Genomic DNA, 5,287 nt, shown 5'->3' with positions numbered 1-5,287 from the left:
CTAGTTTTGTATGTACTAATGATGGCACTAGGGCTACAAGAGGGATGGGCTGGGATGGGCTTCTCAAACCCAATCCCAGCCCAAATACTTATAGGTAAGCTCATTTCTACCCTAACCCTAATTCAAGGCTTAAAATCCTTTTTCGTGACTGTAAGTCCTAATGGGTCAAGCCCATCTCTATCTCGTCCTAATTGTCCCTAATTAGGCTAAGACCCACATCCTTATCCTTGATTAGCTTTGTAACTTAGCCCAAGACTTGCAACTCTAATAATAAAATTTTCTTAAGAGTCTTTTTCATTTTGCTCACTTAAGTTGGATCCAAACTCTTGTTTGCCCACTTAAGCGGCCAATATCTCATTTTGCCCAATTTTGCAAACTTAGAATATTACAAAAAACCCCATGTTAGTTTTATTTTAACTTTGAATTATTACAATTTTGCCATGGGGTGTAGGGAAATATTTTACAAAACTTCATTTAATTTATTTAAATTTACAAAACAATTCCTTGTTCACTCAATTCAACTCCCTGCAAGAGGGATGAGCCAGGCTGGCTTTCTCAAACCTAATCTCAATCCTAAATACTTAGGTAAACCCATTTCTACCCTAACCCTAATTTAAGGCGTAAAATCCTTTTTTCTAATCATAAGTCTTAACCAGCCAAGCTCATATCTTGCCTAATTGTCCCTAAACAGGCTAAGACCCCGTTCTTATGATTAGCTGTAACCCTAACCCTTGATTTGCAACTCTAATGAGATGTCAAATCGAACAATAATATTTCTAAAATCCATATTTTTATTAATTTTAAAACGAAAAATCAAAGGAAAAAAAAAACTTCTAAGCTATTATTATTAAATCAGATATAATAATGTAACAATACAATAGAAAAATAAAGCTTCCATAATCTATTTTTTTGTTCAATCTAACTCTTTGATATAAAAGAAATAAATAAACAACATCAACTTCCAAGATTTTCAATATCCTTGATAAATTCGATATCAATGATATCTCAATTATATGAATAGTAAAATAAAACTCTTATAATCTAACAGGTTCTTAAATTTGAATTACATGATGTATAAAAGAAATTATAGAAGCAATAGATTTTACAAAATACTATTAAATAAAAAATAAAATATCTTAGACAAACTAAGATTAAAATGCATATAAATATGATGAGTTTTTTAATCGTGGGTCCTCTTAATATACACTAAATTAATGTTGGGTCACCTTTAAGCAATATATTACATCTGGGTCCCAACCAAACTTATCACACCCCAACCACCAATATCAGTGTCGCCCACCACTTGTGGGAGTGATCCAAAGCCACAAGATCCACAATTACATCATCAATAATAAATAATATACAAAATTTCATAATTCATGAGCAAGAACAGTTCAATAATTAATTAAGAAAATAAGTGAACTCAAGAATCGAACCTCTAAAGAGATGTTAATGGTGGCAACAATGGGATCTAATCTTACAGACACGAAAATTCATGTGGGTGCATGAAATGCTCTTATAACACCTATTGACATGAATAGAACCCAGATCATTCACCATTTGGATCAGTCTATGAAAGAAGGACTTATGACTTCGTGGATTGAGAAATACGAGATAGAGTACTCTAAAAAGATGCAGAAAGACAATAAAACATGATGAGATATCTCTTTGAATAGTTTTGCTTCCGTTATCATAAACCTTATTACATATATATATATATATATATATATATATATATATATATATATATATATATATATATATATATATATATAATATATATATATATATATATATATATATATAATTGAGAGGTCATATCATTACGTGAAATGCTAGTGACTGATTTGAGTCTTGAACATGTTCAAACAAATTCAAACTGTTTGTCGATTAACGGCTTTTTATATAGAGATAGTAAAATCAAGAAAGTCTATGATAGAAACTCTCTCTATCCCTTTACACCTTTCTCCTTTCTAGAGTTATATAAGTCACAATCCTTATAGTTTTAGTTTTATTTTTTTTTTTTTTTTATTTTTTTATTTTAGGGTTAAGACACTATAAGGTAATGAGCAAGGAACAATATATCGCAGAATTTTAGTGATATCAGTATGGGGCGAAACGACATCAACCCCGAAAACGATACATGCGAGGTATCGCCGAAATTTGGCGATATCTCACCATTTTGTCGCCCAACTCGGTGATTTCTCGCTAAATATCGCCGGAAAGGGCTCTGAACGAACCAGTAGTACCGTCATTTGGTGATTCAAGACTTCCTACTAGAGTAGGAGTGCTCGAATGAGATGGTGCAGACTCGGAAGATGGAGGAGGTGAAGGTGGAGATGAAACCGGTGAAGAAACTGGAGAGGGAGTAGATGCTGGTGGAAGAGTCGATTTTGGAGTTAGGAGAAGGAACGCCGTCGGAGTAGTCGCTGGTGCGGTGAAACAGTCGGTGCTTTCACTAGCAAGAGAAAAAGATGAAGCAGAAATTCCGAACATCTGGTCTTAGCCTCTTAGGTAGTTTAACCATCTCCATCTGCAGCTTTTTCGGTTCTTTTCAGACCTGTTTCAATCCATTCTATTCAGGTTTTCTCAACTCATGAAAGAAGAAGAAGATGAACATAAACAAGCAAATACATGAATAATTTATGCTTTTAGTAAAGTTTCCTCACAACCCACTAGCAGCAGAAGTTAGCTGCAGAACTGGAAAGAAGAAGATGAAGCTACTTTGGAATATTCGTTGGCGTGGGTTACAGCCTTTTAACCTGTCAGTTATTAAAAATTAAAAATTCATTAATTTGTATTAATAGTCATTTGGGGCGAAATAATGCCAAGATTTCGGCGATATTTCGCCTTTTCGATACCTAGCGATCCGGGCGAAATGAACAAACATTCGTTCCTTGTAACAAGAAAGAAATAATCCAAATTGATTCAATCCAATCAAATGCATCTTACGTGGTAGCTGTTGAATCGAGGCTAGGGTACATGTCAGGTCACATGCTGCCTCGCTATCTCATGTGACTGTTGCTGAAGATTCCGACACTTTCGTTTTTTTTTTTTCGGTAGAAAGTCATCTCTTTTGTTGTTTGATGGGAAAATTACAAGAAGTGGTAGGAAATTAGTCCCAATGTCCCATTCATATAATTTATTAGTAGTTTAGTACGGATGGAGGGTCACATTTACAAAACTACCCCACCATACTATATCCTCTCACTTCTGCTTGGACCACTCTGGTTGACTTGAAATGTCCAAACTGCCCTTCAATCAGGTGTAGCAAATATGTCTTCTATCTTATATCTTCTATCAAACATATCTTCAGAAGGTCACAGGCAACATCACAACAATATGTTATTGGTAAATCATTCACTCTTGTAAATGACAAGTGGTCTTTCTTATCATGATAATGAAAGGTCAATTGTTTTATTTACTTATTTATTTATCATCAATGAAGAATTAAATTCTTCAAGGCTACTTCAGTGAGTGTGGTAAGTGGTCGCTCTCTAGAATTCTATAAAGAAAAAGAAAAAGTGGTTGCTCTCTAGTAGAAAGGATGTTGACGGCAAAGGAATCTTAGGGAGGATTGACTTGGCTTGCAAAAGATCAACATTTCGAATCCATCTCTCATGTCGTTGGCTACCAGTGTCTCCCTCTTCAATAAGCAAGCTTCACCCCCTCCCTCTTAGGGGTTACTCGAGTTGCTAAGCTGGTCCAAACATCTTTGTTTCTCAAAAAAATTTGATATTTGTTTTAAAGCAACTTAGATCAAGACATACAAGGAAGAATGGCATTGCTATCTAGTCGTATGTTAGTTGAATGTTCTTTTTGTTTGGTAGAATATGTTTCACTTGAATTGTTGTACCTTGAAAGAATGCTATCTAGTTATATGTGCTTCATATGGCTCTTTGATTTTTTCGTAAATAGCAATTTTAACCAAGAAGTAGTGGAGTATAAGCATGGTACCTCGTGTCGGCGATAAATTGCCGATACAGGGCGATATGTCGAGGTGTCGCTGGGGGGCGACACGACACCCCCTAGCGACACCGACTTAACAATTTGTCGGTGATATATTGCCGACTTCTCAGCGACATATTGCCGACTTATCGCCGACTTATCACTGACTTCTGGTTTCCCACTTGATTTTTTTACATTTTCTCTCTCCCTTCTCCAGAGCTTCTCTCTCTCATTTTTCGCACTTTTCACCATATTTTGGTCCGATTTTCGACATCTATGAGTACATCTTGCTTCATTATTGTAGGATATCACGTTGTTTCTGTCGATCAGGCGGTGTTTTTTACATATCTGGGAGTTTTTTCATCAAATAGGTAACTATTCTTGGGGGCAGAAGATCACCGCTATAGAGGTGCAGTTAATGATTATCTGGAACACTATCAGTATCGTATGACATGGGATCATTATGTGAGATTGTTGGGGGAGCATCACTGGAGGCAGTCTGAGTCACAAGAGTTCGATCCACCTAGGCACAGTACTTGGTATTGAGAGTTCGAAATTTTATATAGTTGGATCATTGGATGACTCTATGTATTTGTACTTTATATGGTTGGATGATTTCATGTATTTGTACAATGAATTGTAGACTTTAGATGATTTGGTTGATTAAGAACATTAGTTTAGGTGATGTTTTAGGTCAAAATAACACTCCCAATGTGTTTATTGGCCTCAAATTGTGCAACACATCAAATTTTAGGTCAAAATGACTTGAAATACCCTTCAAAACAGGGGTTCGATTTCATCGAACCCAACCAAAAGTCGCCCGACTTTTGGCGACATGTCGTCCGAGTCGTTGTGTCGCCAGGGTCCGACACGGCGACATGGGCCGACATGTCGAACCTTGATTATAAGCTAAAGCCTTTGAGTCAACAAGACTCCAGACTCCAGAGCCAAGGAGTAGATAAACAAAGAGGTCCTATATTGTTGGGACTAGTAATGTCTTGCTAGTCAGTCAACAATACGATTAGATCTTCTAGGAATAGAAGCGAAATGAAACTAGTGTGATACAAGCACATCTACACATAACCATGTAGGTTAAGAAATTTGTTTCTAATTTTCCCTTTTCAATCAAATGGGACTCTCAATCAATTCAATTCCTTTTCTTGTCCTTTACTTAATGACATACATTTCCCATGAAACAAACCAAAAGGTACATGATTATTAAATGTCACCTGTTTTTTTTCCTCCCTCTTTTTGTTGTTTTTAGTAAGCACTTTTGCTTGAAGCAACCAATTTCCTATACATACAGTTAAGTTAATTAGTAATCACAGTGGACCCCACT

The sequence above is a fragment of the Hakea prostrata genome, chromosome 10, assembly GCF_041222555.1.
Source record: "Hakea prostrata isolate BN-2017 chromosome 10, UWA_Hpros_2, whole genome shotgun sequence".
NCBI lineage: Eukaryota > Viridiplantae > Streptophyta > Magnoliopsida > Proteales > Proteaceae > Hakea > Hakea prostrata.
The sequence above is the reverse complement of the archived record's forward strand: the minus strand, read 5'-3'. Positions refer to the sequence as shown.